The sequence below is a fragment of the Pseudorca crassidens genome, chromosome 6 (assembly GCF_039906515.1).
Source record: "Pseudorca crassidens isolate mPseCra1 chromosome 6, mPseCra1.hap1, whole genome shotgun sequence".
Taxonomy (NCBI): Eukaryota; Metazoa; Chordata; class Mammalia; order Artiodactyla; family Delphinidae; genus Pseudorca; species Pseudorca crassidens.
Window position 1 is genome coordinate 2,317,783 of NC_090301.1, and position 22,807 is coordinate 2,340,589.

At 53.7% G+C, this 22,807-nt stretch overlaps 1 protein-coding gene across 1 annotated transcript in view; it reads right to left on the reverse strand.

The window, feature by feature from the left end:
• TWIST2 (twist family bHLH transcription factor 2) overlaps positions 1-22,807 on the reverse strand; it is a 50,624-nt gene that overhangs the window by 12,111 nt on the left and 15,706 nt on the right. The gene's annotated exons all lie outside the window — the stretch shown is intronic.

A 22,807-nucleotide genomic window follows, 5' to 3' on the forward strand; every position in this document is an offset into this window, starting at 1 on the left:
AGTGGCCACTAACTCCAACCGAAAGACACCTGATGGGCCCCAGGACAGGCGCGCAGGTGCCTCAGGGCAAATGCAGAGAGAACTCGGGGTTCCTAGACCGGCCACCCCTCCCAGGCAGCCCGCAGGCCCTGTCCGCCAGCTCCCGGCCCCAGCGAGAGGGCGACCCCCCGGCCTGTGGCTCCCGTGTGTCTTCTCGCTGGGCTTCCACGCACTGCTCACAAACATGGCCTCCTGCTGGCGGGTGAAGCCGACACCCTTGCTCGCTCACCCCGTAGGCCTGCCAGGGGAAGGACACCTGATGGACTCTCCTCTTACCCCCAGATGACACCTGGGAGCCCTCAAGCCCCAGGGGCAGCAGACACAGAAACAGAAGTCAAGTTCACGCCAGCCAGCCCCGAGGTAAGTCTGTGATGAATCTCGTACAGATGCTCCAGCTGCTGGTAGAGGGAGTGGGGTCCCGGGGGCATTAACAGGGGGGTCTGCTGTCAGCCGGAGAGGGTCAACCAGGGGTCCCCATCCACCGGATAAGGTCAGTGTTACCCTGCTGATCTTCAAAGCACCTGGAGTTGGTGTCGCCTCTGGAAAAAGCGTTAGATATTTCCTCCTAAAGAAGGCATCCATCACTCTCCTTCCAACAAAGAGCTGTAATTCCCAACCATTTGCTTTTGAGATTCAAACTTCTAATTTCGCAATACACAAACCTAGGGGCTCCTTTGTCTGCACTGAACCTAAAAGGACCTGTGCATGTGGGCGATAGACTCTTCTTTTTAACTGACATACAGTTGATTTACAATGTTCTGTTAGTTTCTGGTATACAGCAAACTAGTGTTCCAGTAATACACATATATATATATATTCTTTATATATATCTACTCTTTTTCAGATTCTTTTCCATTATAGGTTATTACAAGATACTGAATATCGTTCCTTGTGCTGTGCAGTAGGTCCTTGTTGATCTATTTTATACACAGTAGTGCGTATCTGTTAATCCCAAACTCCTAATTTACCCCTCCTCCCGGACCCTGCTTCCCCCTTTGGTAACCGTAATTTTGTTTTCTGTGTCTGTGAGTCTGTTTCTGTTTTGTAAATAAGTTCGTTTGTCTCATTTGTTTTAGATTCCACATATAAGTGATATCACATAATATTTGCCTTTCTCTGTCTTACTTCACTTAGTATGAGACTCTCATCAGCCCACTGGTAACGTCCCCCGTGCCGACTGACCCTGGGGACTGAGCAGCCCAGTCTGGGAAGGGCAGGTCTTGGGGGACAGGTACTCTCAGGGGCCTTCTTGGCCTTGGCTTCCACGCGAGAGTTTTGAGTCACGCCCTCATCCCAGATGGCTCTCGGCCCCCAGGGCCAAGTAAAGAGATACAGAAATGCTTTCATTATTGCTCAATTTTTAAAAGTTCAAATTTCCTGGATTGAAATCCCACATTTATAAATTACAGCAGACTCAAATAAATTATAGCAGACTCAAATAAATCTTATGGAATGTATTGTGTTTTCAAAATATTTTTGAGTAGGAAAAAAGAACACCCTGAATTATTCTGTATTTTCCCACACAGCCACAGAAGATGGCACGAATGAGAAGTGACCGCCCGTGTGTGTACGTGCATTTCTGGAAGCAAACCTCAGTGGGACCCCACATCCTAGATTGTGCGGTAACACCATGTGCCCCCTCTTTTCTACAGGCTTCGTGGAACCACTGGCTCTTCGGAGACCCCTCCTAAGCTGGGGGCTGCCGGAGCAAAGCATCTGAGAGCCAACAAAGCCCCTCCCTGGATGCCCGGACAGGGAGGCGCTGACCTCTGCCCCAGGGCTGTGACCAGGCCTGACACCGGGACGTCCTGCAAAGGCGGTGCTGCCCAGCATCGCTGAGCCTGCAGACTGGTCCTGTCTCCCCTGTCTATAAAGTGGGCTGGTTCTACCTGCCCCAGGTGAGTGAGCACCTGGCACGTAACGGATGCTCACCTTGCGCTGAGAAATCCACGGGGGGCGTTACAAATGAGGCCACTGGCGCTCGAGGGATGGAATCCTGTTCCATGTCCCATGTTCTGGCTTCCCTGGGGTTTGGGATGACTGTGCACTGCAGGCTGAGCGACTCACGTAGCCTGACTTTACGGTCCAAATACAAATAGAGTTTTCTTTGAAATGCGGCCGCTCACCAACTAGTATCTGTCGCGCACACAGCGAGCGTGGAGCTCTGCTGTAGACCCGGGCAGGCGTGGCGGACGGGGTGGAGCAGGGCCGACGGGCTTCAGGCCCTTTGCTACTTGGATAGTATGTGTATTCGTGTGTATACACACATGCCATCATATCCCATATACGTGTGTATATACGTACCACATACACACACACCCCCCACACGTACGAATATAACGTACAAACACTCCTACGCACGACGCCGCAGCCTCTTCTCTAAGGAGGGTCACCTCTGTCCTGAGTTTGCTGCAGTCGTTAACTACTGAATTCACAGTTTGGGGGTAGAGGTCATGCAGTCACATTGGTCCAAACGGGCCCATCGCACAGAAGTCGGCGTGAATTCGGGGCAGAGTTCAATCAGACCCTGCTGCTCTCCTGGGCGTGACCGCTCAGTGCAGCTCCATGGCCCCAGGAGTTCTGGGGATGGCTGGGCACCGGAGAGCAGATGCAGAAGAGCCACTTTGCACCCTGGAACCTGCCCAAGGCAGACAGGACTCCCTCTTCTTAAAAGAACGTTCTCAATCACTCAAGTGCCAAGACTTCCCGTCTCTTCCTTTCTGGAAGAATCAGCCTGACAGTCAGTCGTGCAAATCACAGATGCCCATGTGACAAGCAGAGCTGTGTATCTCCCAAGTATCCCCCTGTATTTCTGCATTGATTGCAACTCCTGAGTTTGAAAGCCGGAAACGACTACTTTAATTAGAAAGATAACAGCGCTAAGACCCAGAGACAGGGGATGAGACCTTGGAGTTACGACCAAAGCAGGGTAGCTGAAGTCTGAATATTTGCTATCACATTTCTGACCAAATGAAAGGCTACACTCCTTGAGCGGGAATCACCCTTTTGCATAATCTGCCCATTTTTAATGCATTTATTTACCATTTGGACTCTCCAGCTTAGCATCCTATAGTAATTTCTTTTGCCGAGACAGACCCATGAATGTGGAAAGCCGTGTTGATGTCGATGTTTACAGAGGGATCGGCAGCTACTCTAAATCTTAGATCCAGCCATCCACCTTCCCCTCTAGACGCTCTTTAATCAAGCTTCGTCAATAAATAGATGAGACACAGATGTTCTGTGAAGTTTTAAGGAATTCAGGTGGAATCCACTTTAAAATAAGACACAACTCTGGAGGCACACACAGAGGAGGAAAGTTAACAGACAGAAGGAAGCTTTAACAAAACCCCAAGCGGAGGCAGGACTCTGAAAATCAGCAAACACACCTTGAACCAAAGATAAGAATTCGAATAACGCTTAGGGGAGGCACAGAACAACCCAAACGCTTTCCACATCTAACAGGAGTTACTTCAAGGAAATCTGGGGTATAGAGGCTCACGTCTGGTAAACAAATAAATGAAGCCAGGGTTACGCTCTGCAATAGTTTTATATGTTAAAAACTTCAGTGAAAAGTGCCTTTAGAAATTGAGCTTCTCCCCAGATGAATCTGAAACAACTTAGTTTAGACAGTTTTCCCAAAGCACACACCCATTTCGCAAGCAGAGTAACCGTGTCTGAGGCTCCAGGACACGAGAGAGACCTCTGCGGTGTCAGACTGTCTTCCCTCTCATCACAGGGCCGGTCCAGTGGGAGCGACGGTGGCGAGGCTGCAACTGCAGACAAGGTCCCGCCTCTCCCGGGGCGACGTGTGGCCTCGCTCATCCAGGCCGGCTGGGGCCCGGCTCCACAGGGCACTCAGGACTCGGGCTGGCAGGGTCTCCACCGTCTTGTAGCTGCACCTTTGCGGGCATGTGGCCTTCCAGCCACTCGGGCAGTGGAAGACAGACTGAAGTGTCCCCCACTTCCTCCTGGAGATGCTGCTGCCACTTCCTCCTGAAGCTCGCTGGCTGGCACCAGTCACCCTGCCCAACCACAGGGTCTGGGGAGGGGGAGGGGGAGGGCCAAGCATTGGTGGTGCCGCTGAGTCGGCCCCAAGGGCCAAGGCAAGGTTTTTGAGCAAAGGTTTGTCCAAAACACAAAAAGTAGGTTGTAGGTGATCACTTGGGAAGCCATCTGATCATCTGATGACACTACCTTCTCCAAATGTGGGCATCAGAGTCCTGAAGGTTGACAGGCAGCAGAATCACGGCTGGGGAAGCTCGGTATTTTGGGGGAAAAGGTGCAGACAGCCAGATACTGAATGAATGTGTGAAAGAACTTAACTTTAAAAAAAAACGGTCATTAAGGTCAGCCATAAGGGCAAGACACCAAGGTGAGCACAATGACGTGAATCCACGTTAACTTGGTAGCAACGGGGTCTCGCTCACTAGCTCACACCCTGTTTTATTCAGGTGATGTGGCGGCTGCAAGGGTGGTGAGGTGAGTTATTACTCAGCTTCGAGGTGCCACCCCTGCTCTCCTCTCCTCTCTCCAAGCGACGGGCCACCTGGTTCTCAGGACAGCGGCAGGTGTCCTTGGCGTGAAGTTTCCGCTGGGACAGTGACTTCAGGAGGCTCGTCGTGCTGGAGGGACCCGCAGCTCGATGCCCCAGGGTTTTGTGAAGGGTCCTCGCTGAGCTCAGAAGAAAGCTCCCCAGGGCTCGCGTGAGCTGGCCTTTCACTGAAGTCCTCTTGGCACCGCTACCCTGGGGTGTCGTCCTCGTCCAAGCATGTTCTTGGACATTGTGAATGCGTTTACTCCAAATTTGGTCTTTCAGGGCTACCTGCACAAATGCCTCTCCTGCTCTTTCCCGGAAGTCACCTTGGTCACTTCACTTCCAGGACCAGAAGGTGTGGCTGGGAGACTGGCTCGGGACATCCCTCACGGGGAAGCTTCTCCTGCTGGTGGGGCTCTGTACTGAAAAGAGGGTTCCCACTGACCAGACGCATGACTCTTCCACTGCCCCCACCTCGCCTCCCAGCCCGCTCACCCTGTTCAGCTCATGGGCGTCACCCAGAACTGCACACAAAATGGCAGCCTGGGTGCCGTACACACACCCAACATCCCCCTGGCTCCAGAAAACAGCCTAAAAGTTGGCTCTCTCACATTCTGAGCGAGGTGAACTCAGGGCTGGGTGAGGGATTACCGTGTACACTGTGCTCATCTTCAGAGCACCAGCAGCACTATGGCATCTCTGGGAAGGAGCTTGGATTCTCCCTCATACCTTGTATTGTGGACTAGAGAAGCAAAAGCGAAGCTATTTAGTGAACCAGAAAGATGTGGAAGGAAACCACTCTCCCCACCAATATAGTTTAGCTTGAGTTTCAGGAAGTTTAATTGTTGAGTTGAAGGCATGATTAACACTAAGTAAAGCTGTGTCCTTGGATATTTACAGGGGTTCAGGGCTTAATGTCATTTCACTAGAAGCTGGGGACTCAGATCCCAGGAGAGGGTCTAGGCAGGCAGGAAAGCATGGGAGCCGTGCTGTCGGTCTTTAGAATAAAGTTCACAGCACGTTTTGCATCTTAGCAGGAAAACCATTAGCTTTTATAAGTTAAGACTGCAAATTAAAATTACAAACATACTTTTACAATGTAAAAACTAGCTTGGATCCCTTTAGGCAATGACCCTACAGTGTTCAGTACTATCCCCCCCTCCCCCGCCCCACCTCCCCAGGGCCACGCGGCGTTTACGATCTGGTTTGCAGGATTCTCGGAGATCTCAACGGCGAATTCTCATCATCACCCTCAAGATCATCAAACGCAATCTCACCTGCTGACTGGCGCCAACCCACAGGACATCGGGAAGGTACAGTCCCCAGACCCAGACGTCCTCTGCTGGGCTGTGGGCTGACACAGCAGACACTGAGGACACTGCGTAGCCATAGGGGCAGAGTCATAAATAAAATTCCTGGGCTGTATTCTTTCCTTGGTCAAACGTGCACAATAAACGCACGAGAGGCCAGCTTTTCATCCTCTGCCACTTTGCCTGGATTAAATAAAACTGGCTGAACCAGGCAGCACGTATCAGGGCCTTGGCGGGTCACCCCGTGGGCACTGGGAGGGAGGTCGGGAAGAGTGGATCACGCCCGGAGGAGGGGCCCCTCCAGCGCCAAAGACAGCCTGAGAGTAAGGTGGGGACCCTCAGGACCAGGCAGCAGGGACCCCGAGCAGGAGGCGGCACAGCTCCACCGCATCTCCCCCGTTTGGGAGCGTCTGAGCACTGAAGGCACGAGAAGCTGACCCCAAACCCTGAGCATGCCAGGGACGCGTCTGCGTGTGTAGTCTACACTCTGCCATGTCTTCTTCCACAGATGACACTCAGTGGTGACCCCGTGGCCCCTCTGCCTCCTTACCCACCCCGCCCAGGGGAGGTGAAGTGGCGTGACTGGTGGATGGTGGAAGGGGAACTGAGTGTGCTCAGCGCAGGTCCTGGATCCCTCCTCCTGGAGTGGGAGCTGCCTGCAGGGAGGGCGTTTCCCATCCACCCTCCAGCAGCTCCCGCAACCCCCAGGCCCTGCGGGGAGGCCCATCTTGGTCCAGCTCTGCCGACACAGGGTTGAGTCGGTCTGACCCTGGGACCCTTCATCTCAGCCATCATCTGTAAACAGGCAGGGCAGCCTACCCCAAGAGGAGTTGCAGAGCCGAAGTGTTGGGACTTGCCTCAGGGCTCAGGCTGCTTCGCAAAGGAAGGTCCCATCAGGCCCCGCTAACCCCTCCTGTCTCCCCTTTGCCACCTGCTATCTGAGTGACCTTGGTCACGTCTTGTCCCCAAGCTGGACCTCACTTCTCCCAGGTGGAAGTGGCTGGAGGTCTCCACGGCCCTGGGGGTCTGGTGATTTTTGAGAATCTTGGGGACAGCTGAGAGCTCACTCGCATGTCCCCGCAGGGGCACAGCTGGCATCTGACAAATCTGTTTTGAGACCTGGTTAAAGCTGTGGAACGCTCACTATCCCCAGAAGATGCTCAATGCTGTGAGTACACGCACTGCCTTCTTGGGGAGGAGGCTGGTTTAACCGGAATATTTCTGAAGGGAAGGAGGCTAGAAGGAACCCAGATAAACACCGGGGGACCGGAGGGGAGGCGAATCGCACTTAAAGTTGTGGGTCCAGGTGGCCTGAAGCCAGACATGCCGCCCACGGACGCTTGGCTTCACAGAGCAACTCTGATCGGCCATCGATTACTGACGTCTTGCAGATGCAAAAGGAGAGAAAAGCCAGTTCCGTACATCTTACAGCTGGGAAACCAGTAAAAACACAGCCCTTCAGCTTTCCATTCCTGAGAGCCACCTCCCTCTCCACAAGGCAGAGACCGCACCCCCCCCCCAAAAAACCCATCTGGTCACCTCTGGACACCGCAGGAGCTGGGGTGCATCTGACCCACCTCCCCCCGGGCGTCAGAGTTCCTCTGTGGCCAGGCTTCTAGAAAACTCTCCTGCTCAAGTGCTGAATGTTTTCCCTGATCTGTCTTCAAAATCCCAATCTTTTTCTTTCTGCTGGAATTAAAAGCTGGTGAGCGGTGAAGGATGGGCTGGCCATCACTCCTCCTGTGTCTCCTGTCCCTGCACTTCCGCTTTTCTCTCTCTATTTCTCCTATTTAATGCGAGAAAAGCCAGCCCAGCTCCTCCGAGAGCAGCTGGAGACGGGAGCGCGAGGTGGACTTTACATCCGCAGAGGAGTTACGATGAGTGACGTGGCAACCCCACCGTCTGCACTTCCATGAGCCTGCCGCCCCACCTGTGCTCACAGGTCCCCGCTTCTGGGTGAGGACAGGCCACAGGGTGACTTCAGTGGTCGCGGGGGACAGTCCCCAGCCCTGTCTTCCCAATAAGACAGGATTTGCACAAACGCCACACTCTCCTCCAAGGGACGCCAGGCACCACAGGCAGAAAATGGAGCCCCAGAAACGCAACAGCCTTGCTGAGGTCTCTAGAATTAGCAGAAAACATGGATGCTGGAGGGAAAGAATCATCAAAGAAATGTTCACGTCCATCTCGCCCCAAACCGCCCCTTCCCTGAGTCCCCTGGGGCCATGCTGAGCAGAGAGCGTCCAGCCCTGTCTGAACACTCTCGGACTCAAGCTCTGAGGATGGGGCAGCCCTGTGCACGCCGGGCAGCTGCGACCGACGAACGCCTCAGGTTCTGATCCTCGGGCCTCACAGGACAATGCCCTGGGCCCATCGCACAGGAGGTTCCACTGTCAAACCCAGACGCCCTAGGATGTGTGTCCCCTGGGAGCACACCTGGACCAGTCTACCTGTCCCCCTGCAGCCCCGGCTCTCAGCAGCTGGGACTGCCCTGGGTTTCTGCAGAGCCCCTCAGGAAGCATCCTTCCACTTTGTTAAAAGCAGCTCTGTCCTTGGAGAGAGCTTAAGATTGAGTTATCACTTCTCAGTGATCCAAGCAGATTTGTTCCCCGAAAGGTCCCTCACATGGAACAAAATGAATCCGTGAGTTACAAACAGATCCGCTCCTCCCAAGGATTCTCCTCATGAATTCAAGTGCTTTTACAGATCATTAACTCCTGGGCCAAGAGGCCAGAGCAGGGAGGAAGCTGAGCTGGGTGTTGGTGGCCGCTGCCCCGAGGCCAATCAGAGCTGGGCCAAGGGGCTCTGAAACGATAAATACAGGAGTCACCGCTCACCCAAATTAAATTTACACATGCTTCTGAGCGCTGTCTGTCTTGTGAGGCCGGGCACCCTGGCACAGGGAGGGACACACGGCTTCTGCATTTCTGTTTGGGCCACAGCACAAAAGTGGAACAAAGCCCTAATCTGTTTTCCAGCCACCGCCTAATTTCAGGTCCTGGCAGTGTGGAGAAAGCCAGTCAGTGCAGGTGGGCAGCAGTGCTGATGCAGAAGGGCCGGGGCTCCAGTACTTCCAGGAGAACACAGAGCTGGCCAGTTTGTCCCACGTGGTGCCCTGGGCTCAGAGCAACTGGGCTGCTGGGAGAGGAAGGCGAGAGCCCTCGGGAGGAGGAGGAAAGCAGGGCCCGGGGTGTGGACAGGGGCTCAGAGCCAGAGGCGCCTGAACTTAAATCCTGCCTCTGTGTGCCTCTCTGAACAAGACAGTGAGAGAGAGAGAGAGAGACGAGACAGAGAGACAAGAGAGACAGAGAAGGGCATTACCTGACTCGTGGGGGTGGTGTGAGGCCTGCGGTGCGTGTGGGCGGGAAGCCCAAGTGCACTCAGGTGGGCACCGTCTCCTCCCTCCAGCCCTGTGATGCCCAGTGTCCCCATCTGAAGGCTGAGCAGCTCCCCAGAAAGCACCCTTCACACAAACAAGTGCAGGCACATAACTCCCGCTGGGACTTGCACAGAACTGCAGGCACAGGTGATGCTGAGAACGGACTTGCTGAATGGAACTGAGCGGAGGCGGGGCAGAGAGCTCGCAGCCAGGGAGGTGAGCCCGTCCCAGCTCGGGGGCAGCGACCCCACGCCAGGTGGGCACATCCTCCAAACCCAGCCCAGGTATGAGCCCCCGCACTCCTCCCTGCGGTAGAGGCAGGCTACGGGCACGAGAGTGAGTGGGTCAACAGATGAGTGAGGGGCACAGGGGTGAAGGGGCGCTGACTGCTCTCTATGACCCCCATTAGGCCATGTGAGTGCACAGGGCTTGCTGGCTGGACGGGTGAGCGCCCACCACTCGCTCAACAGTAATAACGACAGTAACAGTTACGCCCCTTTGCTTTCCCTGCCTGAATGTGTCAGCGGCCCCAGGGTTCTGTCCGAGGTCCTTCTCTGCCCACCGGGCATACGGGGGCTTCCCTCCCTCCCCTCCTTGAGTCACTCCCCACCTGGTGGCCTCCCTTCACCCCGTCTGGATCTCCAACATGGAGACCTGCACGGCCATGAGCAGGTGAACCGCAAACGAGAGCCCCGAGAAAGATCGCTGCTCCTCCCTTGTGGGGAGTGGCGTGTCCTCTGGTCTTGAGGTGCCTGGTTCAGGGCTGCCAGCCCTAGGAAGCCCTTCCTGACCACCCCCCCGCCTCCCCTCCACATGTCCAGCATGCTTCCCACCAGTGTGGCCTGATCAGGGGCCCCAGTCTGCACAGCTGTGATGTCCACAGCCCAGGGACCGGGGCTTAACTCAGGATGACGCCCCGGCTTGACGCCAGGTCCCTGGTTTCGGGGGTTGGAGGCAGCACATCAGGATGGCGGGGGAGTGATTTTCAGCACACGCCTCCCTAGCTGGGCACACTGGAATGGGGAGGGGGCAGCAGGGCAGAGAGAGGACGGAGTATTGTAGAAAAATCTACAAACAATTCTAATGTACATCCCCTTCCCAGCATTGGAGAAGGGCTCGGCATCCCCGGCAGGAGGCTGTGTGCGCGCGCGCGCGTGTGTGTGTGCGTGCGCGCGCATGCACGCGTGTGCGTGCTGGAGAGGACGACCACAAGGCGCATCGGCTAAAGTGAGACACTTTCGAGAATGACAGGGGCACTGTCACTGATCAGGCTTGGAGAACAGGAGTGAACCAAGACGGTCCTGGGGATATGGGCAGGGACGGTCACCCTAGCAACAGGGCATCCACTTCTGACCCCTCCACCTCCACTCAGTCCAGTGGAGCCCTGGTCACTGATCTCACCAGTACGGCACTAACCCCACACCTCTCCCGGTGCTCGGGTCCCCGCAAGACCACAGGCTCAAAGGGGAGAGAGCCGTGTCCACCCACAGCAGCGACCCCTTCCTGCTCTTTGGTGCCTGCTGGGTTCTTTCTCTGCACAGAGCACACTGTGCCATTTGATATTATCCACTTAGAATTCTTTTCAGAATTATCGTCTCCCTTTCATTACTGGGTGTCCCAGCACTTCTGTGCGATCATGTGCCCTCACTTGGTATGTTTCACAGACAAATTCTCACCGCAGCCTCCAGAGGTAACATTGAGTGAAACATAAAAGTGGGTTCCTAAAGGTGGTGGGCACATGGGGTTTCCAGCTGAAAGCACCGACCCCACCCTGCCCAACCGGCGTCCTGTCCCCTCCATGAGATCTGTCCCCGCGGCCACACACAGCTTTCAGGCCACGATTAAGATGAAACCCACACAGTCCTGGGGAAACGTTTCCATTCTGTGTTATCTCCGGAAGGAACAGACTCCACGTGAAACTGGGGACCTCGACTTCACCTGGAAGACAGATCAACCTGGCGCTGCCACCTGCACTTTCACGAGAGGCGTGGAGGGCAGCGCCCGCGTCCCTCTGGCCGGACCCTGACGATGGCCAGGACCCGGGAGGGCCCGGACGGGAGGGGCTCGGATGCCAGCAGGGCTGGCCCCTCTTTCTTCACGGTGCCCTGGAGTTCGCAGTCTTTGGCTGCCATCTGACTCTAGATCAGAACACTGAAGGAGACAGTCAAGTGTAACTGTAACTCCAAAGGCAAGAGTGGGCTGCCTGCAGGGGTTCCAGACGGGCTGCGACAAAAGGCCAGCTGTGGGGTCCAGGGCTCACTGTTGAACCGCTGGCTCATGAACAAGGTGGGGTGCAGCCGGGAGGAGGGCCCCCTCAAGGGCTGGGGGCCACGGCCATTTGCAGAGAGCCTGGGTCTTCACAACCCCTGTGGCTATTCCTGCGAGACCTGGCAACCCCTCTTTTAGGAATTACACTCTGAATAGCCCCCCCCACCTGTACCTGGGGATGACAGATACTTGGGGTGTTTCCGAGCTCTCTGCAGCCCGACTTCATGCTTTCTTCTGGTGCCCAGGCTGCCCCTGTGACTTCAGTACTGGAGCTCTGAAATCTCACATCCGGCCACCCCAGCCTTCCTCCTCACGTTTCCTTGTCATAAATTTCTTCTTTCTGCCGTCCTCGTCTTCCCTGCGTCCCTGACAATAACTTTCTTGAATTAAAAATTACATTAAACATAGGAATTCATTTGAGAAAGAAATGACACCTTCACAGTCGTATGTATTTGCAAACATCCTCACAGTAAGCAGAGCTTCTCATTCCAAAGCACACTGTGCTGGATTCCCCAGCTAAGAGACGTTCCTTCACAAAAGGCCTTCGCTTTTCTTGTTAAGGATATAGGAGGTGTTGTTTATTTTTTGTTTTTATGAATGGCATCTTTTTGTTTCATCATATAATCTAATTGGTTATTGCTAGCGTATATGAGGACGTTCTTAAAATTTATCTTCACTTAGTAAATGGCCTCTATCCTAAATGGTTTCCTTGGTTCTAATGGTTCTGAAGGGATTTCTTTTTTTGGTGATGGAGAGGGGGAAAACCTTCCAGGTAGATAGCTGCTTTACCTCGGAATAATAACATTGTTGCGGCTCTGCTTTCGAGCCGTTCTGTCTCTATTTCTTTTTCTTGTTTTACAGAATCATTGAAGTGTTCCAGGCAGTGTTACGACACAGAATCTTGGTGAGGATGCTCTTGACTTTCATGCCAAGGCAGTGACTGCCACGTCAGCTTTCAGAAGAGGTACTCTCCGTGACGGTGAGGACAAATCATTATCGTAGCTTCTGGAGACTTTAAATACCAGAAGAAGAGATTTTAATATCAGAAATGCATTAAATTTTCTCAGATGCGTTTTCAGCATCTATTCAGATGATTCTATTTATTTTCTTTTTTGACTGTGGATGGGCTGAACGGCATGGCTCGGGAGGATGAGGAACAAGTTTAATGCTTCTGACACGTACTGACTGTGTGTCAACTGGTCTTCTGGTCCAGAAATAAAACCTCCTTGTCATGTGCTCTATTCTTTGGAAACCTTGCTGAATTTATATTTCTTATACTTTACGTAGAATTTCTTCTAAGTTCCTCATGAGACAGGTCTGTGTGTTTGTTTGTTTCTTTTATCTTCGACAGGTTTTGGTTTATCATTATGACAAACACTGAGGTGTTTTCTCTTTTTCTGAACTAGTTTCTGCGCGATGTTCAAGACGGTGTCCGGCGGGGGAGGCTTTTCCTCAGTCCCCAGGGGAGCGGGGACTACTTCCTGTCCAGGAAGTAGGGCAGGGGTGCTACTTCCTGTCTGAAGGACCCTTGAAAGTAGGAGAGAGTCCCCGGGACAGAGCCCACCTGAAGCCTGGCGTTCCTGGAGGCGCTTCATGAAGCATCTGACAACCATTTTTTCCCAGGCTTTGCTCCTCCCGATTTCAAAATTCTTCGGAGGGAGGAAAGTTACAAGCCATCTGGAGAGCCCCCGGTCCCCCTGCAGATCCTGCGTGGGGCCATCTTGGCTTCCCTCCCTCTAGCGAGGGCTCGGCCGCTGCTGCGTCTCCCAAGAGGCCCTGGTCACCCCCACAGGCACCCAGGGGGCCGAGGCAGGGGCGGGCGACAGGGATGTAGTTCTACCAGCCCCCTCGCCCACGGGCAGTGAGTGGATGGGGCCTTGAACCCTGGCCTGTGGGCCTCAGGGCCCCCCCACCCCGCTAGGCATCCTGGTGCCTCCCTCCAGCCCTGCCAGATGGGGAAGCCCCCCAAGAAACTGGTTCCCTTGTCTTTTACTGACTTTTTTCTCTATTGCATCAGAATCTCCTGAGTAAACTTCCACTTGGGACTGAGAAGTGAGAGTCCAGGGGTCTTTGCCAAGGATCGGTGAGGTAACCCTTCCATCTGTTTATTTATTTCTTTGGTACTTGGGGACTGGGTAGAAGTGTGCAGACACCCATGATTCCCAGAAACCGGGCCGGGGGGGGACAGGCATCTTGGGAAGCGGTCTGGCCCGATTTACGGCGTTCCCGTGACCCAGGTCAGGGAGCTGAAGTTCACGGCATTTTCTTGGAACCCACGTACTCCTAAACGTCCAGCTCACTGCAAGCCAGTCCCTCTTTCAAGGTGATGTGCAATTCTGCAGTTTCCTTACAAGCAACAAACGCCAGCCATGTGAAAATAAAGCAACCGGGAGGCACCTGTTAGAACGCCTGCCCACCATCACACAGACCTTTTTTTTTTTTAACTCCTGTTTACTATCTTGTGTTTCAAAGCTTAATTCTACCGAAGTTAACCAGCTCCCCAGTATATACCTGCTTACAGAATTAGATTACGATTTACGCAAAGGCTGGGGAATGACAGCTTGGGCCTGGACCAGGTCCCCTGCTGGAGGACAGGCACCACATAGACTTTTACTTTTCTCTTCTTTGGTCTGCGGAGCCGATTCATTTTTACCCCACGGAGGAGGCTACTGGAGGAGCGGGAGTCTGTCCCAGCGGGTCACACTGTTGGAGGAGTCTTGGAAGTGGCCTTTTATCCTTGGCTAAGTCCTGCAACTGGGGCTCCCCTCTCCTCTGTCATCAGGGCTCCTTGAAGGGCCAAGTGTCCACCGTGTCTCACCCCAGAATGAAGAGACAGAGCTGGCTCCACTGTGGCCTGAGACCACGACGGTCTGCAGATGTCCCATCTCCCCAGCCAGGGCTTGCCCACTTGATTCAAGCCATTTAAGAGCTGGGAAAGCCGATGAAAGTATTTCCTATTTTCCGCACTGTTCCCTGAGTCCTCTGGTAGTAAGAAAATAAATCATTTCAAGCTGCGGATGCCCCGCCGTCCTTCATTCATTTTTGCGCCTTCATGCGTTCTACACCAAGCCATGGAAAGAGCGCACATGAGCACTGGCACTCCACAGGGAGGGGCCCGGTGTGGCAGAGAGAGGCAATGTATCGCAGTAACACAGGTTCACCTGCACCTGGAGGGCTCAGGAGTATGGGGGCGCAGGGCAGGTGCCTCTCTACCTGAAGCACAGCAGACATCCAGACAGTGCTCACCTTGGTCTTGTCAGGGAGGAAGCCTCTGTGGGTTCTCCAGGAGAGGAGAAAAGGGCCAGAATGTATGTCTTCATAAAAATACCTGCCGGCACTTGGAAATGGACCGGAGTCGGGGTTGGTGCAGACTGGACCCAGCAGGGAGAGAGTCAGTGGGCCAATGTCCAACCATAACACAAATCATTGCAAAAGTTCAGCCTTTTGTTTAGAAGCATAGGGACGCTGCAATGTCTCATCGGGCTGCATCCTAACATTTTTTCCATTCTTTTGCAAAAGAAGAACATTAAATAACTAAACTGGACTTTTTAAGCCCCAGTAATGTGGGACTGAAGCGGAACACTGCACTTGCAATTAAGATACCACAGGAGGAAAGGCGAGGGCTTTAAGCAAATGACGTTTCCATTGTACTGGACTCGGTAACGCAGGAGGCGTTAACGAAAGCGCCTAGAGACACAGCCGTGTCCTCGCACTGTGGCTTCCCTTGAACAGTGGTGGCGGCTAACCACCCCCCATCCACACGGAGTGCCAGCCTTGGTCCGCCATTCCTCAAGAAACCCGTCATTTGGGAAGATGTCCCCACCCATCATCATCTTGCCAGGGGCCCCGCGTCTTCCAGAAGGGCTCCTAACTTCTCCAAGACACAGACCAAGTCCCAGCCTGGTGTAGAACTGCAAGTGAATTATGATTTTTTTCCCTGAAGAAATATGATCAGCAAGGTTAGAGCGAGTTACAAAACAGCTCTGAGATGATACAGACTCCCCGGGTTTGGGGACGGGGACAGTAGACCAGAGAAGCCCAGGCTTCCAGCCTCTCCCAAGTGAGATCTGACAAAACACACTTCGTTATTTTGTTTCTGGCGTTGAGCTGTTCCAGAACATTCCTTACAGGCTCACTTATCAAACCTTTCAAAGATAAATGTGACTTTTGGTCGGGTTTGGCTTCTGTCTCCCTGGCGGGGTGAGTTGGTAACACATAGTTGTGTAGGGGGACACGCAGGTGTGGATTTCTGCTGTCTTCCCAGCCTGCCGCCTACAGCCAGCCCCACCCGTCCCCCACGCACACCCCACCCTCTGGGTGCTCTCAAGCTCCGTTCTCTCCACGTGGGGCTCCTCTGGCCACTCCCTGTCCAGGCCTGCTAACCCTTGATCTTGGCGGGATCCCTCACTCCATTCAGTCATCTGCCCAAGTCGCCTCTTCAGAGAAGCTTTAAGTGACCGCCGTGACACCAGCCTCCTGCCACCCCCCTCCCTGTCCCCGGCTTTATTTTCCTGGACAGCACCTGTGACTACTGACCTGACATCTGCTTCTTAGTGTGTGTTCCTGCCTGCTGTCCCAGGCCAAGCTCCGTGGTGGCGAGGACCATCTTTCTCTTCCCGGAATCCCAGCCTCTAACTGGGAGGCCAGCACACAGACAGAGCTCAATAAATTTCTGCCGAACGAAGGACCAAGTCCCCCAAAGTGCCGCACCTTTGTCTGGCCTTCCCATGGCGTCCAGGAGATAAATCCACCGTTCCTTTGTTTGCAAACCACTGTCACAGCACGCTGACATCCGGCATCATAACTGGTGGCTTACATATCTGTCTCCCTGACTGCGGGGTGGGGGGCGGCGGGGGGCAACTCCTCCACGGGAGAGACCAAGTCATGATCACCTTTAGTCTCCAGACCCAAATATAAGGGCTGCAAACAGTCAGCGCCCAACAAATGCACGTGCAATGTGAAGACAGGGCTCTGAAGAAATAACTCCATCGCATAGTACCAGCTATTCTGAACTACCCCACGCAGTGTGTGCTCTGGGCTGTATGTCTGCGACCTCAGACTTGCCACCTGCAGGGGGGGGAGACACGGTCCAGAAGGTGAACTGGCGTCTGCCGGGCCCGACGTGCCCACCTCCCCCACCCCCAAGGCATGTCCTATTTCATAATTCTCCGTTCCAAGAACATCCAAGGCCTGCTGTTTGAATGACCTTAAAGATACATATCTGTATCAAAGTAATAGACATTGAACGCACCAAAAGAAACAGGATCCCACTTCCCTCCATAGGGTTGGCCAAAAAGTTACCAGATCTAAATGCAGATGAATAAAAAAGGCGCCTGAGTCCTGGCCTTACAGCTCAGGCCACTGTCAGCCCAGAATTCCTGCCCCTGGAAGGAAGGTAAAATGAGCAAACCAAATGGCTTTTGCCTGGCCCAGCCTCCAAGTCAAAGGGCCCAAAAGTTGGCCCCAAACAGAACTAACCCAAGACTCCCAGCTAGGGGCCCTCAGGGGGATCTGACACCAGCAGATCGTGGAGGGAGTGGGGAAGGCAGGACCCTCGGTGGGGACCCACTGCCCAACACCTGTTCCTCTTTGCATCAATATGACAGGAACACCTCCTGAAAGTTTTTTTTTTTAATTGTAGTAAAAAACATAGCATAACACACTACTATAGATAACTAAAAGGGCCTACTGTACAGCACAGGGAATTATACTCAGTATTTTGTAATAACCTATAAGGGAAGAGAATCTGAAGAATATATATATTTACAGTATCTTGTTAGTTCAGGTGTACGGCAGAGTGATTCAGTTGTACATACGAATATGGAATATATGCTACATACGTATAGAATCAGTGAGTCACTGTGCTGTACGCCTGAAACTAACAAGATACTGTAAATCAACTATATTTCAGTTATTTTTAAATGTGAAAAAAAAATACACGGCCTAAAATGCGCCATCTTTACCATTTTAAGTGTATAGTTCAGTAGCGTTTAGAATATCTACACAGCTGTGAAACCAACCTCTAGAACGTTTTCATCTTGAAAAACTGAAACTCTATACCCATTAAACAACATCTCCTGTTTTCCTCTCTGCCCAGCCTCTGTCTTAGGAGTCTGACACTCTAGGGACTTCATATAAGTGGAATCAGACGGTATTTGTCTTTCTGCACCTGGCATATTTCACTCAGCCTAATGTCCTCCGGGTTCATCCGTGTTGGAGCCTGGTGAGAACTTGCTTCCTTTTTAAGGCTGAATAATATTCCACCATATGGATAAACTCCATTTTGCTGGTCTGTTCAACCCTCAGTGAACGTTTAGTGAATACTGCTCCCACCTTTTGGCTGCTTTGATGCTGCTGTGAACGTGGTGTACAAATATCTCTTGAAAGACCCCCCCTTTCAACTCTTTTGGGTGTTTACCCAGAAGAGGAGTGGCTGGATCACCTGGTAATCCTATCTCTAAGTTGTGGAAGAACCTCCGTACTGTTTTCCACGGCAGCTGCACCCTTTTACGTTCCCACCCATGGTGCACAAGGGCTCCAGTTTCTCCTCCTCCTTTGCCAACGCTCGCTGCCATCCTAGCGGGTGTGAGGTGGGACCTTACTGCGGATTTGATTTGCATTTATCTCATGATGAGTGACGTTGAGCATCTTCTCCTGTACTTGCCGGCCATTTGTATATCATCTTTGGAGAAGCGTCTACTCAGGTATTTTGCCCATTTTTAAATCGATCTTTATCGTCACTGTTGTCAAGTTCAGAAGTGCTTCACATACTCTGGACGTTAACCCTCTCAGATGCACAATTTGCACATATTTTCTCCCATCCGTAGCTGCCTTTTCACTGTGTTCATTGTGTCCTTTCACGCACAGAAGAGTTTTAAGTGGACGGAGTCCCATTTGTCTATTTTTGCTTGCGTTTGCCTGTCTCCTGAAAGTTTTACTGAGAGAGCCCAGATTGTTCTTTTTGGAAGGATGAAATTCCATCTCCATGGGGTGAAGAAGCTGCAGCAGCGGCAGCCGGTGCCAGTGCTTCTTGTGAAGTCCCTCACTCTCTTGACCGATTTCCCTTCTGTGCCCTTGCGTCCATGGTGTCCCCTCCTCAAGTGAGCCACACACGCGGTGCTTCCTCTCCATGGAGTCCTCCCTGGGCTCTGCCTCTGCACAAAACACCTTCACTTTCAGGCACCTGCATCCCCCATGCCCACTCGACATGATCTGATTGCCCACGGACACCACGGTCCACCCGTGCCGACCACACAGTGTCCCCCCGTCACCAGTGTCAGCGCGGGCAGGGCCCACAGTGCAGGGCGTATGGCTGCAGCCGTGCTGAGCCATTGCGTTTGCTCCTTCTTCATCCCCTGCCTCTCCACACCCCCACCCCATCGCCGGACTGTCTTGGGGACTTGGTGGGTACAAGCCCGGCACTCAGGGCTCCCCCAGTACTCTCCAAGCCATCAGACTACGTCCTGTCCATGCTGAGCCCGGCTAGCCACGTCTTGGGGGGGGGGCGGGGACAGAGGAGAGCATGGGGGCCCTGATCCCAGAGAATCACCCAGCTCAGAACACAGCGTATGTCACAGACAGAGCCACGGCCAGAGCCGCGTTGCTGCCCACCCCACTCCCCAGCATCTTCTGTCTTGTGAGGACCAGCAGCTGTGGTCCAGCCACTGATGGCGTGATGGAGTGACGCTGAGGAGAGGAGACCCTGGTCTGGGCTGACCCTGCGCACAAGTTCTGTGTGACGTAGCACCCTCCCCTTGCTGAGACCCGCTGCCTCACCTCAACCAACACCACTGGGCTGGGGTTTTGCCCAGCGTGTACCAGCTCCGGGCAGGTGGCAGTTTGGGGGCTTGGAGCCCACCAGCTCTAGACCCCCCCCCCCCAGAGAAGGCCCCTGGGGCCTCGGCGGACGATGCCCAAGGGCCCTGGAGTCCTCGGGAGCCTCGGGCGGGTGCAGCCAGAGGAGTCCCAGTGGCTCGGGCTGACATCTGAGGGACTCATGTCTGGCCTATGTTGGTCTGTGTCTGTCAGGAGAGGTGGTCCAGGAGTGCCAGCCGCCTCCCTGGGCTTCCGTTAACTCCATTCCTTCTTTCAACCGTCCTTTCACTCCCTGTGAAGAGCCTCGCCTGGCTGCGGGGGAGCCTGCCTGGTGCCTCGGCCCTGCCGGGCGCCATGTCTGGCTCTTCCTCTCTCCGGCCTCCACCTGGCACATCCCTCCCCTTTGGTTCCAGGCGTCCTCCTGCCCGCGTCATCCAGGCCTTTGGGGATGCACCCAGAGACCTCTGGGAGGGATGCTCTGCCCCCGGCCTCCCCGCCCGCCCATCAGCTGCTTTCTGGTGAGGACGCTATTGCATTTCCGCCCTGGGTTCGAGGCATCTCCCAGGGGTGATGTGAAGCCCACAGCTGGCAGCCAGCCTGTCCACCCAGCCCTCGGTCTCTAGATGCCGTCTGCTGGCAACTAGCCCAGGGCAGGCAGGCCGGGCATCCCGCAGCCCTGCAGTAACTGCTTTCTTCTGCTTTCTCGCAGGGAACTCAGCCTCGACGCTCTCCCGTCACAGCCCACCCCACGCCAGAAGCCGGGCTGGGATTCTCCTTATTGCACCTCTACCCTCAAAGCCACTGCAAAAAGCCTGGTGAGAAATGAGTATTTTACTGAGTGTGTGTGTGTTTGTGTGTGCTGAGGGCAAAGGAGATAGCACTTAGTGTACAGCACTTCAATCCTCAAATCACAAATCACAGTCCCGCCCCCCCGATCCAGATGTATCTCTTCCCGCTATTCTCCCCTCTGCTAGGATGCACTGAAGAAGTTTCTCTCTCTCTCTCTGCCCCCCCCACTTCCCTCTTCACCCCCTCCTTTTGCAGACAGCAGTTCAGGAGCTGTGTTCCTTCCAATGTCACAGCCCCCCCTTCCGGCAAACTGCCACAGGCTTCTAGGATGGAGAACGCTTACAGGGAGAGGCCGACTCTCTGTTCCCAGCAAACTCAAGGCCCCCCAGCTTCCAGGAGCGTTCCCCTCAGAAGGCAGCGAGGGAACTATAAATCACAAATACTTTTTCCTGTCACAAGAGAAAACGTGCTTTTGTATCACAGACACAGCATAATTTCTTTGTGTACTTGGTAGGGAAACAGAGGGTCCTCCTGCAATCCCCTCCCCTGCATTTTTGCATCATACAAACACACGCTGTGTACAGACCACATGCCCGGCCTCGGGCTGGGCCAGGCGGGTGGAAGTACAAGCGAGACGTGGTCTTGGAGGCACTCGAGAGATACTGGACAGTCAGACGTGCCTGGAGAGAGTTACAGCAACAGGGCCACTGTGAGGGGAGCATGGCGGGGGTCACAACAAATGCCACAGTCCCCCCAGAGAAGGGGACATGGGACGGGGGTACCAGAGGGGCGGAGGCGGGGGCACGCTAGCACAGAGCATGAGGAGATGGGTGTTTTCAGGACACAACACTAGGATTTGCTCATTCACTCCATCTGTTCCAGTGGAACACCTGTTCCAGGTAGCTCTCCTGCAGGTGCAGAGCACCGTGTGAAAGGGACAGACCTGCCCCCCTGGTGGAGCTGATCGGGGAGGATGCCGGGGTTAAAAGTGCGCAGAAGCCGCAGCCAGGAGGGAACCTGGAGCAGTGCTGAGGGCAGGGGTGGGGTAGCGGGATGGCCAAAGAATCGACGTTCGACGGGGCCCAGGGGAGGCAGCACTTCGTACGCCATGTTACGGATATTTCTCCATCAACCACGGAGGTGATTAGATGAGATCAGTGACTTGCAGACATGCCCTGGCTGACTAGGTGACGGATGTCCTGAACGACAGGATAACACTACACACCTACCAGGAGGGCCACAACCCAGCATGCTGACATCACCAAAGGCTGGTGAGGTTGTGGAGCAACAGGAACTCCTGGTCAGCACGGGGGTGGGGTGGGGGTGGGGGCTGCAGGACGGTGCAGCCACTTGGGAAGAGAGTTTTATGCTTTCTTACAAAACTAAACCTATTCTTTCACCCTGTGATCCAGCAAACGCACTCCTTGGTATTTACCCAAAGGAGCTGAAAACTTACGTCCACACAAAAACCCACACGTGGAGGTTTTTACAAGTTTTATTCACAATTGCCAAAAACTTGGAAGTAACCAAGATGTCCTTCAGGAGGTGAATGGATAAGTAAACCGTGGCACATCAGACAATGGAATGTTATTCAACACTAAAAAGAAATGAGCTATCAAGCCCTGAAAAGACATGGGGGAACCTTAAATACACATCAGCAAGACACAGAAGCCCATCTGAGAAAGCTCCGTACTGTATGATTCCAACTGTGTGACATTCTGGAAGAGAGAACGCTATGGAGATGGTAAAGAGATCAGGGGTTGCCTGGGGTTGGGGGGATGGAGGGATGAAAAGGCAGAGCACAGAGGATTTTTAGGGCAGTGAAACTATTCTGTATGACCCTACAATGGTGGATACACATCATTAAACATTTGTCCAAACCCACAGGATGTACCACACCAAGCGTGAGCCCTGATACAGACTCTGGGGGATGATGACGTGTCCGTGCAGTTTCATCAATTGTGACGAATGCTCCACTCTGGTGGGAGAGGCTGTGTGTGGGGGTGGCGGACGGTATGTGGGAAATCTCTGTACTTCCCCCTCAATTTTGCTGTGAAAATTAAACTGCTCTTAAAAAGCAGTTGAATAAAAAGGATAAATTAAATAAACAAAAAATTTTTTTTTGTTTATTGTTTATTGTCCTAAGATGGGCCCAGAAGAAGGGCCCCCACCGTCCCCTGCCGGGCAGGGCACTGAGTGACAGGAAATGGTCCCTTATTGGGAAGCACATCCGATCCACGCTGGCACTGTGCAGACAGTGGGGCGTCTTCCCTACTGACAGGGAGCATGACATCTGCTTGTTTATCTACGCCACACATTAAACAGGTAGCCGGGATTCTCTGGGTCAGAAGGAACATGTTTCTAATACCACAGCAAACGAAACAAGCTCCATGGCAAGTCTATAGGTTCACCTCGTCCCCGGGCTCTGTAAGTTCAGAGGCTTCACCCCTGCCTAGTGGGTTGATGCCCAGGAGGGTAACCTGGGTTGGGGAGGGTTGAATCCATTTCTGGACCTGGGGCTCCTGTGTTCAGGCTGAATCATGACCAGCCTGCCTTGCTGAATCCTGACAGCACGGAAACAGAAACGCACAGGTGTGGCGACCTGTGGGGGGTGGCTGGAAGCAGAATCAGCCTCCCCCCACCCCCACCCCCACCCTCCTGGCAGAGAGCTGC